Source organism: Mustela nigripes, chromosome 18 (assembly GCF_022355385.1).
Source record: "Mustela nigripes isolate SB6536 chromosome 18, MUSNIG.SB6536, whole genome shotgun sequence".
NCBI lineage: Eukaryota > Metazoa > Chordata > Mammalia > Carnivora > Mustelidae > Mustela > Mustela nigripes.
In genome coordinates, this window is record NC_081574.1 from 24,161,342 (window position 1) to 24,175,104 (window position 13,763).

Sequence of the window (13,763 nt, forward strand, 5' to 3'; positions counted from 1 at the left end):
GAATCTTTTTCTTACTATTTCAACTAACAAGCTTTTCCATTGAGTACATTTTGTTTCTTGAGTCATCTATTGTTTTGACAAACTTTTTTTTTTTTTTTTAAACTTCTGGGAGCTTCAGGTATTTCTTTTCCACATATATGCAGTCCCCTTTAATATCCTTATAATTATTAGTTATACTACTTACTGATTATATTGGCATGGGTCATATGGATCATTGAGTTTGGTATGTTTTTTGAATTCAGTGTGTTTTGTTTCTGGCACAGTTTTTTTAAATCCTACCCATTAGGCCATTCAGTTTATAGAAATAGGACATGGGTGACTCCAGTTGAGGTGTCAAAATGTTGTGTGAGGTCTAATTGAGATGTTCCGGCTCCCTGATAGAGCTCAATGGCCACTCTCATTTTCTTACTTAGGGAGACTCATTTCCTGCCTTCTCAGAAGCATGTGCTCTTCATGACCATTGTTTATTAGAGGGGAAGAAGGTGTAAGGGACAGTAGGGTCCAGGCACTTCTGTTGGTGACAATAATAATTACTCCTCATAACTATCTCCAGACACTCTTTATCTGTGTGCTCTTATTATATATATTGAAGGTATAGAACTTGATCAGGCTGACTTCTTGATTCAATTGTTTATTTTTCGAATTTTCAGCAAAATTAATACATAGAATACCTTTGGGTTTTATGTTTTTTCCTTATCTGAACTGGCTCACAGCAAAATGAAGGGAGCTAGACAAAGTTCAGTGTTGTTTTCTTCCCACTCTGGAAGATTCAAAAACTTCAAAAATCGTTTATTTTCAGTCCTAAATGGCTAAAGATTAAGTATTTATTTCTCAGAAGATCTACATTTTTAAAGGGATCCAATAATGTCCTAAAGCTTACATGTGTTTACAAGCCTTATGGGAAAAGTAATAGGCAAAGATAAAAGGCTGGGAGTTAATGCACAAGACTGTTGTTCTGTGTATCTGTGCTAAAGGTAATGCATGTGGTTCTTGTTTTCAAACTTAGACTTGGTTGTTCTCAACAGATCCTTTAACCACATCTAAAAAGTCTTGAGTTGGGTTTGCTCAATGAAAGGAGACAAATATATAACTATTTTATCATATATCATTCAGTATTAATTACAACCTAGTGTTCTGGAAAGTGATGAAAATTGCAGAGAGTCAATATTAGTTGAAAATTATTCATTGTTCTAAAATCTGGATTAGAAACATTTGGTTTAACTTGACATATTGATGGAGAATGAGTCAACTAGGTTATTAAGTGATTTTGGTATCATAAGTGTTTTCATTTTAGAGTTTCGAAATATATACCATTTTAATTTCTTAATATTATATATTATACTCAAATCAAAATTTACCTGGTCAGACTGTCTAATTTAACAGAGGAGGGAATGAGGACAAAGAAACAAGCTAAGTATGCTCAGTCAATTGGCTATGGCTAAAAGTGGAAATAAATTCTTATTCAGGCTCCTGTTTTCTCATCCTTTCCATTCCAATTTGCTCCCCACAAGGAGAGTTTCCAGTGGACTGTTTGTCTCTAATCAGAAATTACACTACAGGTTGAATATGGAAATAGGGAAATACAAAAAAAAAAAAAAATCTTTTCCATCTAATCTCTCTAACAAGCTGTGAAAATAGTGTTTCTTGGTAACTTGTGTTGAAAAAGGAGAATACACAAAGTGAAACAGAAAATGCACAGCATACTCCTTGGACTGATAAAAGGGTTTCAATAAATATTAAACAGTGAATAATATATTTTTACAGAGAACATAAACTGTTCTCTAACAGTTTATGTCATATACATTTTTCTTAATGGCTCCTGACTTCCTGGTACAGTTTTAAAATGGGAACAAAATAATGGGATGCTTTTTCATGAAACCAGAAGTTGACTCTCCATTCATAATCACTACCACAAGCAACATATATATGCTCAAAATAACAATTGTCTTTCAATAAGAATCTTGAATAATAGGCCATGTGGGGACTCTTATCTCATAAATTGTAATCAATCCCCTAGAAAAATGCTCAGAGGGAATAAGGTTTATGGTGACTCACTGGAATTCATATTCTCTTTAGATATAATATGTGATGACCAGAAGTGTGTGCGTGTGTGTGTGTGTGTGTGTGTGTGTATGCACAAACACAATTTAGGCAATCTGAAAAATGCCTGTCTTTCAAAATGATGATTTTCGATTTGCATTAAAAAACACTAATTTGACATAAAATTAAATAATTAAAACAGTGGTAATAGTAACAGTAATCTGAGTGCTTACTGTGTGCCAGAAACTTTAAAAAATTGTTTATTTGCATTAATCCACGTAATCCTTGCAACACTATAAGGATAGGTATTACTACTCCCCTAGTGAAAAAACTTGGAAATTTGTTTGGAAACGTTATAGGCTGGGGATGTCATAGAGCCTGAATTTCAACTAAGACCATCTGATTTTGAAATTCAACCCCTCAACTATCACCAGGCTAATGTATCTAAATAGACTCATTCTTCTTCATCTCCCTACCTAGTAGTTTGTATTGTTAATAGAAACAAAGAGGGATACAAACCATGAGAGATTCTTGACTCCAAGGGGAAAAAAAAAAAAAACAGGGCTGCTGAAAGGGAGGTGGGTTGGGGGGGATCGGGTAATTTGGTGATGGGCTTTAAGGAGGGCATGTGATGTGATGAGCACTGTGTGTTACACGGAACTAATGAATCACTGAACACTACATCAAAAACTAATGATGCATTATATGTTGGCTAATTGAATTTAAATTAAAAGAAAAAGAAACCTAGGAATACTCACGATTTCAAATATTTTAAAATTTGTATGTGTATGTGTGTTTGTGCATGTTTGGAAAGGTAGTAAAGGTGGCTTTTAAACTGTAATTTTTAGTGAATTCATTTGTAATCTACTTTGTAATAATTTAAACAGTTTTCCTTGTTAATTCTTTTCATTTCAACTCTATGTTTTCATCTCAGTGACTTTATCTTTTTGGACAGTCTATTCAAAGTGAAAAAATTACAGGGAAAATAGCAAAATGGTAAATAATACATTCTTTTTTGGGGGGGGTAACAATAAATGCTTAACATGTGTTTGTTCATGTTCTATAGTTTGGATTTTAATTTGTCTATGACCATGTAAGATATGAGTGCACCATAGTGTTTGTGTGATGTTATCAGCATATTCTTAGTAAATTCCTTAAAAATTATTTTTTTTAATACTTTCTTTTTTTTTTTAACAGATTTTATTTATTTATTTGAGAGAGAGAGAGTACAAGCAGGGGGAAGAGCAGAGGGAGAGGGAGAAGCAGACTCCCTGCTGACCAGGGAGTCCAGTGTGGGACTTAATCCCAGGACCCTGGGATCAGGACCTCAGCTGAAGCAGATGTTTAACTGAGCCACCCAGATGCCCCTAAAAATTGTCATTATAAATCAATTTTGGGGTAACTTTGTCTTTTTTGGTATCAGCATCTAACAGTTCTACTCAATCAATAATGAAGTGGAATTTTGTTTTTGATTTTGTTTTTGGTACCACTTCCCCAAGTGGATGCAATATTCTTTTTTTTTTTTTTTTTTAAAGATTTTATTTATTCATTCGACAGAGAGAGAGATCACAAGTAGGCAGAGAGAGAGAGGAGGAAGCAGGCTCCCCGCTGAGCAGAGAGCCCGATGCGGGACTCGATCCCAGGACCCTAAGATCATGACCTGAGCCAAAGGCAGCGGCTTAACCCACTGAGCCACCCAGGCGCCCGGATGCAATATTCTTAATTGTCAGTCACAGAGCAGGGATTTTATTATTTATTTTATTTATCTATTTATTTATTAGAACTTTTTATTCATTATTTTTATTAAAATACAATGTATTATTTGCTCCAGGGGTACAGGTCTGTGAATTGTCAGGCTTTTCATGGAATCAATCCCCAGCACCTTTTAAAAAATTTATTTATTTATTTATTTATTTATTTGAGAGAGAATGAGCGAGAGAACACAAGCAGGGACAGAGAGGGAGAGAGAAGCAGACCCCCTGCTAAGCAGGGAGCCTGATGCAGGGTTGGATTCCAGGAACCTGGGATCATGACCTGAGCCAAAGGCAGATGCTTTAACGCACTGAGCCACCCAGGTGTTCCAATCCCCAGCACCCTGAACACACTCCAGAATAGCAATCATTCAATAAATGTCATGATGAGTAAACCAGTTGCAAGCGTTTGTCTGAAATGATCATCAATGTACTTTATGATTTGATTTAGGTGATTTAAAATGCTGAGATCTTTCTTTTTTTTGATATTTTACACTAAGAGGCTAAGAATATAGAAGGAAAATTGTTCTTGGCTTGGATCCCACTCTCCTTTTTATAATGTACAATGGCTATGAGGATTCAAATTAATGTGTGTAAAGTACCCATTATAGTACCTGGAACATGATAGGGTTTAAATAAATGGCATCTATTATTATAAAGAGGTTAAAAAAACAATAAAACACTAAGAATATTCTCATGGGAAGTCCTTTGGATCAGGGAAGTACTACTGCATTTTATTTCATGTAGCGGGTTGAATCCACACGCTTCACGGTATACTGCCATAATTTTGTTCTTAAGGAGCTCTGATAATAACCTAAATAGCAGGCACTGAGTGTATGGATCATGGAAAGCCAAAAATCCCACTCTCTTCTGACGAACCCTTGCTTGTGGAAGCCATGTGGGTGGATCTTCCTTTGCCTTCCTGTCCAAGATGATCAAACCTATTTCTTTATATTTAGGAGCCATAGAGATCTGGCTTCCCCCTACCTCTTCCTTAACAGATCTCTTTATGAGCATTCAAAAGTATTCTGGACTCTTTGGGAATCCTTTCTCTTTCAATAACTCCACTAAAAATGTTTCTGCTCCTCTTAGAACCTAACTTCCTAAATTGTTTAATCATCTATATATGCTACTGTTCCTTGCCCCCATTTCCTCCTTATCCAGCACCCCACTCCACTGACTCATTGATGTCGGTCACTGTGTTAAGTAGAAAGGCCCTTTTGGTCTTCATTTTAGCAGATCTCTTGGTAGCATTCAATACAGATAGCCACTTTCTCCTTGAAACATTGTTTTCCCTCAGCTTCTGTGACATGCCGCTGTACCTCTGTTTTCCTGCTAATTTGACAGTTTCATTTAAGGTCCTTTGTCAGTTACTCTTTCTTCATTCCTAAACAGTGGAGATCTTTAGGGCTTAGCCCGGGCTTTCTTCACACTTTATACTCACTGTGTTAGGTATTACTAATTCTGTACACATGTATAAAGCTGTGTTGAAAGGGAACATAGACTGTCCTATTTTTTTTATCAGAGTTTGGAAGGAAATTTAACCCCCACACACCTCTCATGCTTATGTCAATTTGATTTTCTGTTTCCTTTGAAATCATAATTTCCATATTGACAAAAATAGGCTTACTTTTAGAATAGCATGATTGCAATATCCAGTTGTATCTAAACTTTTAGAACTAAGTTTCCATTATCTTATATTTATGCGTTTTGCTCTTATGATCCCAAGTGTGGGATGTGGGATGTCATATTTATTCACACGACATTTGGTCATAGCACTTATAGTTTGGCATTCCACTGTATGGAGATTATTTTGAATCTTGAGTCTGTCATTCTACACATTCCTCTCTCTCTATGCTTAGTGACATGTAAATTTGGAAAGCGTGAGTTTGGCTTTTTTGGAATTAAGGGAAAAATGCTAAGGGAAGAAAACCAGAAAAGAACACTGAGGTGCTTCCCAAAGGCCCCAGGCTAGTTGATATGAGGCACTGAACCTGCTCCAGGGAAAGTCATTCAGGATGGTAGCTAAAAACAATACTTATTAGGCTGACACTAATACATGTGATAGAAAATAAATAATACATATTTATTGAGTAGTTGTTATGTATCCAGCATTTTTCTAATTGCATTTACATGTATAACTCACTTAATCCTGAGAGTTCACCTATGAGTAGGCATTGAAATGAGTAATTATATTCATTTCACAGATAAGAACCTGAAACAGAGAGATGCTAGAAAATGGGCAGAAATAGGATTTGACCCCATGACTTTTGATTCCCGGCCTTATGTTCCATTGCATAGTTACCATAGAAGTTTGGAAGCTTCTATTTTCTTTTGAAAAATACAGCCTAGATATTGTACTTTGGGAATGAATCACATTTATTCAGCCAGGGTGATTTAATCACATCTCAATGTAATTTAAACTAAAAAACTACTGTAAAAAAGGAAAAATAAAAGTGGGACACCTGGAAAAAAAAAAAAAGAAAAGAAAAAGTGGGACACCTGGGTGGCTTAGTAGGTTAAGTGTCCAACTCCAGGGTTTTGGCTCAGGTCCCAATCTCTGGGTGGTGGGATCGAGCCTGTTCTACCCTCCGCGTGGAGTCCGCTTACGATTCTCTCCCTCTGCTCCTCTGCCTGCTCATGCTCTCTCTCTCTCTCTCAAATAAATAAATAAAATCTTAAGAAAAAAAGGTGGGGGGAGCTAATTAGAAGAGGATCTACCTTTAGAAGCCAAAACACTTATTTATATATGTATGGACAATCTCAAAATGAAACCAAATGGATCATTTCAAAGACTTTCTTAATTTAAGGTTCCTCTTAAATGTGGTTTCACCGTTTTGGTTTTTTTTCCCAACACTTTATTTACTTTGTATCTCAATTGACATGGCTTAAATTTTGTTTTGTACAAAGTGTTCTGCTTTGAGGAGAGTGGTGTCTTGGGATAGATGTCTCATCAGCTGTAGGGCACACCGGAGGCAGTTTTCGATAATGAGATCATTTGAGCAATACTATTCCCAGTACAGTTGTCCAGGGATTAGTCCTTCTAATCCAATTGTTTTCTGTTAATATATACTATTTAATATGCTGGGCTTTTCTGGAAACTACATTAACTCTTTCAGGTGACTAGATACTTTGTAACATTCTGAAACTGCCTTTTCCTAGGAAGTCCCCTTGAACCCTGAATAAGTGAATTTTACTTCCAGATGTATCCTATTTCTGAGAAATTTAGATTCCTAGAGAAGTGGCCAGTGAACTTTAATTGATGATGATGATGTTACCAGAACTATAAACCCATCCATTGTCTTTGTAACGAGTATAGATGAGCTTTTCACTCCTGACTTCACTCAAATACATCTTAAATATTTGACTGATTCTGAATGAATAAGAATTATGTACATTTTATTAATTTTATTGTATTGTTCTTTCTTTTTATTTTGAATGTTTATTAGTATGCACAACATTAGTAAACTAGTTTTGATGTTGTACTATATTTTCAGAAGTAGGTCTGCTTATGTATCACTTTGTTATAATTAGCTGGAAAAAAACCCCTTATTTTCTCCAAATAAAAGTAGGAATACACTTATAAAAAATTATAAAGAAGGAACAAAAAGGAAAAAAATGAAAATTATCTCTAATACCACCATTCAAACATAACTACTATTAACATTTTAGTATATATCCCTCCAGTATTTTTCTGTCAGTGAACATATCCTATTTTTATATTTAACATGGGTCACATTAGTTTTTGGTAACAACAGCTGAACTTTTTAATAGGTTAAGAATCTCTTTTCACATCACTATACATATAATGCCAAATTATTTTTTAATTGATGCAAATATGTTATTGCCATAATTTATTTAACCATTTGGTTACAAGTGACCATTTCTATTTAATTTTTTTTGCTCTTGTTAATGTAAATAACTTTACAGATAAATATGTTTGAATATATGTGGTTGGCTCCAGGAAAGAAAGTTGTTAGTTCAAACAGATGCAAAAGTTTTATTTTGTAAATGTCTTATAGAAGAGTTATTTAATTTACACTTTTGGCCACAGTATATAAGTAATGCTTGGACTGAGTTTTTAAATTTCTAGTACTCACCTAAAAAAATAGAAAATGTGTCTAAGACATAATAGGAAGAACAGGATATGGGCTTACATGAATTTCCTGACATTTGTTGTACTTACTATAAGCAAGCTTGTCATCATAAGTTTGTGATAATTGTTCTATGTCAATAGGAAACAAATCTAAGTGAGAAATGGTTATTGCTTTTTCTTCAATAAGACGATAAAAATTATTTCACCATACTTTACATAGCATTATTTTCTATTTTCTTTTATTTGACAAGCATTGCTGACCAATATTTAAAAAGAAATAATAACAACTTCTGCTGGTTATTTACTCGATGCCAGGTACTGTTCTAGATGCGGTACATGCTTCAACTTATATTATGAATACTAATTTTGTATGAATCAATTCAAACACCCAGCTCATGTTCTAAATTAACTAGACCACAATTAGCTGTCGTTAGTCTGATTTACTAGGACTTACCTAGCTTTTGGCTCTTCCCAGGAATGTTGGTCTGACTTTTTGTAGAGTGTGAAAATTCCTTGACTGTGAACCAGAGGAAGCACTTTTACTCATCTGTCCAGTTTTCCATTGTTAAGAGTTTCCTTGACTATTTTGGCACTATTTTTAGACCATTGACAGATAGACATGACTGTGTGTCTCTTCTTTAATAGTATAAAATCTAGGGCACCTGGGTGGCTCAGTGGGTTAAGCCTCTGCCTTCGGCTCAGGTCAAGGTCTCGGGTCCTGGGATCAAGCCCTGTTTTAGGCTCTCTGCTCAGCAGGGAGCCTGCTTCCCCCTCTCTCTCGGCCTGCCTCTCTGCCTACTTGCAATTTCTCACTCTGTCAAATAAATAAAACATTTTTTAAAATTGTATAAAATCTAAACACTGTTAAGAAGGAATAAGCATACATTTTATATTTGAGGTATAGCATTGGAGTCTAGTAATTTAGTAATACTTCGTTGCATGCAGCCATTTCTTTAGTTTCTCACATTTTAAAGTGAGTGAAGATAACCAGAATGCTATTTAACTTTAAAGATGAATTGGAAGAAAAAAAGAATATGACAGTTTGGATACTCAATACATAATTGATAAAATTCAATGTCCCTTCTCAATGGGGAGGGGAAACCCTCTTACTTTTTATTTTATTACAAATGAGGTTATTCTCTTCATATAATAAGCAGCTATCAGTCTCTTGTAAACAGTCTTGACTTCCTTTCTGGGCATATCCCAATCTTGGTTAAACCTTTTCTCTGTGTCTGACCTAGAACAATTGAACAAAGTTCAAGAAGATAAACTGGCCAAGACTGTCCTCTTTCCATTGCCAAATCTACTGTGCAGCACATTTGTATCTGTCTATTCTCTCTTCCTTCTTCCTGTAACAACAGATGGAAGCTCTGTGGCAAACCTTGTGCTCAAGAGCTTCTTGCCTCTCCTCTTTCCCAGGACTTCGCTCCTGCTGTTGCTCTTATACCATGAATTTGTCCTTCTTGATGTTATTCATTATAAATGCTATACCATCTCCTATTTTAGAAAATCACCTCTGACCTCTCTTTCTAGCTAGTACCCAGGAGCTCTGCTCCCAGATTTAGTGGGACTTCTTGAAAGAGATCTTTGTGGCTACCATCTCTACTTCCTCATATAACATCTGTTTATTGATGGTGCCCCTAAGTTTATTTCCAGACATGTTGTCCCCCAGGGTCCCAGACTTGTAACTCCCATCTTCTAACTTGGCCCTGTATTTGACATCTGAGAAGCTTCTCTTGTTTAATGTGGATAACATCATTTTTATATTTTTTCCTCTGATATTTTCTTCCTTAAGGCTTTTCTATCTCAGAAAAATCCCATTATAATGGAACTACTTGTTCAGATCAAAATCTAGGAGTTGTTTTTTTATTTCTCACTTTCCCTCAGCTACCTCTCAATCTCTAAGCAAGTTGTGCCAGCTCTTATGCCAAAACATAACTAAGATTTATTTATTTCTGTCTGCATCACCCACCACCTATGTCCAAAGCCATGCAGACGATGGGCGTGGCCTCCTAACTCAGTCTTTCATTTTCTACTCTTATTCAACTAAATCCTTTTTACTTAGATTATTTTTTAAAGTTAAAAATAATTCATACCACCTATTACTTAAAACATTTTACCACTTCTCCTTGTTCTTGGAATAAATATAAACTGTATGAAAAGGCAGTAACATAAAATGTGGACTGTTCACTACAGTGATGATGATCTGCTCTGTTCTTCACAATGACAAGCTTATATCCTCTGGAGTCTCTTCACTAGACACTGTGATTGCCTGGAGTGTTCAGTCTCCTCTTGTTCTTTATCTGACCATCACCTAACCAGAGAAGCCATTTCTGAACACCACCAGTCTGTAAAAACCACTCAAGAAACCTAAATCATCACCCTGTTCTTACTTGCTGAATAGCTCCTTCTGCTAGCAAATAGTTCCATGTTTGTTTAATCTATTGGGGGTATTTTCACCAATTATTTTTACTGATTCCAAGCTGAAATTCTTAAAATACTTTTACATTTTTGAAATTAGAATGTCTTACAACCAACTTCTATGTAATAGTTCAATTGGTGCTTTATTTTTCCTTAACATACCATAATAAATAGTGATAAATCTTTAACTTAAGGCATCTTTGATTCAGTAATGATATTGTTTATTTAATTATTGATTTATGATGGCAGCTCTGTAACCCATTACATTAGACTGTAAACTCTGCTAGAGCAGGGATCTTGTCTGGCTGGTTAGATAAGTAAAACATAGAAAAATGTCTGTACTGAAGATATTTTTAGTTGAATATTTGAAAGAAACCAATGGTGAGCAAATATTTAGCAGAAGACCATTAAAGCTGTCTATTTAAATTCAGTAATTAGATAATGAAGGCCTGTAAGCACCATGATATATAGCAGTATTCTGAAAGTCCTGTGCAATATGATTTTTTAAAATTAAATATTAGGAAGAACAAATTGACATTATCTTTAGATAATATGACTGTCTTTAGAAAAGAGGAAAAAATAATATTAGTATTGTGCTTAATAAGTGTTAAAATAGCTTGGTGAGTGCATGAAAAATCTACTCGAATACAAAATTTTGAAACTGACATGAGCTGGAAAACTAAATGATTAAGAAATTATTATACAACAGCAATGAAAAAGAAAACTGAACAAAAGCTGTGTGGAATATATGGGAAAAACTGATAAAACCTTGTTGAGAGCAATATGCCTTTACTTAGTGGAACAAAAGAAAATGCAGCATGGCTAAGACATCATTTTTCCCTAAATTATTCAAAATGATTAATGCAAGTGTAATAATTTTTTTTTAATGTGACTGTTTTCTATAGAAAAAGAAAAACAGAGAAAGGTCAAGTATATAGGAAAAAAATTGAAATATTAAATTCACCCTTCTTTTTGTGCTTTCAATGGTGTTAATTGAGCACAATTATGATTAATTATCTTTTATCTTCCTTCTTACTATATCAATAACGTTTCTCTAAAAAGTTTCCTAGGGTTCACAATATACATTTTTGGTTTTTTTTTCTAATAATGTGGTTTCATTTATTTATCTTATTTATGTTTTAAAATTATTTCTACACCCAACATGGGACTTGAACTCACAATGCTGAGATCTAAAGTCACATGTTCTCCCAACTGAGCCAGCCAGGTGTCCCTATGACATACATTTTTAACTAACCTGTGTTCACCTTCAAAAAACACTTTGTCCCCCTCCACATGTACTGCCTGTACCTTGTAAAAATATTCTCATTTCTCACCCTAATCTCTTGTGATATGGCTGCCATTCATTTCACTTATCTCTGTGTTATAATCATCCAATATACTAATAGTGTTATCAGTATTAACACCTATCATAGTTAAGATTAAGAGAATAAAAAATAGAAGATAATATTTAACTTTAATCATTGTTTGATGCTTTTCTTTCTTTTCATAGATCCAAATTTCTGACATATATAATTTTACCTCTCCCCGGAAAATGTATTTTTAGCATTTCTTGATGGCAAGTCAGCTGTTGATGAACTCCTTGGGTTTTGTTAGGCTGAGGAAGACTTTGTTTTTCCTTCACATTTGGAGAATAATTACACTGGATGTAGAATTCTAGGTTTGTAATATTTTTCTTTCAACATCATGAATATTTCTTTATACTCTTTTTGCTTGCGTGTTTTCTGGTGAGAAGTCTGCTGTAATTCTTTTTCTTGTTCCTTATTGGTAAGTTTTGTTTGTTTCCTTCTACCTTCTTTTAAGATTTTCTCTTTATCTTCAGTTTTCTATCGTTTGAATCTGATATCCCTTGGGATAGATATTTTGGAATTTATCCTGCTTAATATTCTCTGAGCTATCTGTATCCATGGGTCTATGTGTATCATTAATTTTGGAATATTCTTGCTAATATTTCTCCTGTTCCATTCTGTTTCTTTTCTTTTTGACATTCCAATTACATATATGTTGCATTTTTTGATATTGACCCACAATTGTTGAATATTCTATTATGGTTTTATCTTCTTTTACTTCTCTTGCATTCCTCATGAAAAATTTCTATTTACCTGTCTTGAAGTTCACAGATTCTTTCCTTGGCCATGTTGAATTTATAAACAAACCTATCAAAGACATTCTTCATTTGCATGACTGTTTTTGATTTCTAGAATTTCATTTCATTCTTGTATATAATTTCCATCTCTCTGCTAACTTATCCATCTATTTTTGTATGTTGTTTGTTTTTTACCTTTAGAACTCTTAACATACTGATCGCAGTTATGTTAAAGTCTCTGATCATTCCAAAATCTGTATCATATCTGCATCTGGCTCTGATTATTTCTTTGTCTCTTCAGATTATATTTTTTTCTTGGCATATCTTATACATTTTGTTTTGTTTTGTTTTTTGTTGAAAACCAGATATGTTGTGTCAGGTAAAAGGAATTAGGTAAATAGGTTTTAGTGTAAAGATTTATGTTAATCTGGCTAAAGGGTTGGGTACTCAATGTTTGTTGTAGCTATACATACAAGGGAGGGAGGCTTCAAATCCCTTTAGTGTCCTTGTTTTTGTCTTCCCTCCTAACTTTGTATATACATCTCTTCTTAGAGAAATTCTGAGCCTTACAGCTTTTTCAGATGTAATGTTCTGTTAATACACTGGTGCTTTGTTGATGTGTTGGAAGGTAGATGAAGAAAGTGTTCTAAAACGTTCCACATAAATCTCAGTCTTAATTTGGCATGTTTTTTTCTGGATCTTGACCTTTATAAGTGGTATATCTTTTCCCCACCCACCTTCTTCTCCATTCCCTGACTGCAGTTTTCCCAATCTATTTTTTGAAGCTTTAACTCCTGCTCACGATGGGTATGGTTTTGTTTTTTATTTTATTTGCTTCTCCATAAATGAAGCAGAAAGTCTGGACACAGGCGGCATGGGGGCTAATTTTTGTCTCCCCGCTGGGATACGGTTTCAGAATTGAGCTCTGACAAAGTCCTTTATTCTGGAAAGTTGGCTTTTTTATGGAGAGCTATCTGGCATATATCATGTTTGTTAATCATTCTTCTCACCCACCAAAGCTATGAGGAGATTTTCAAATCCACACTTTGAGAATCTGTGGGGGTTCCTGGAAAGAAACCCTGTGAATGTGTGTGTAGACCCCAAACCTCTGGCTCCAGGAATTTCTTGCTCTCATGCTAGTACACTGCTTCTAAACATCCAAATTACCTTTTAAATGTTCCTACCAGTTTATGGCTCAAGGTTTTCCTCTAGGCACACAAATCTTGATTGATTTTTCTCTCTAAGGTGCTTGTCTGTCCAGCTTTTTGGGTGGTGGTTCGTCTTACAAATTCAGACTCTTTGCCATGCAATTTCCCAGGATTTTTTTGTTATTTGGATGAGACTGTTAATA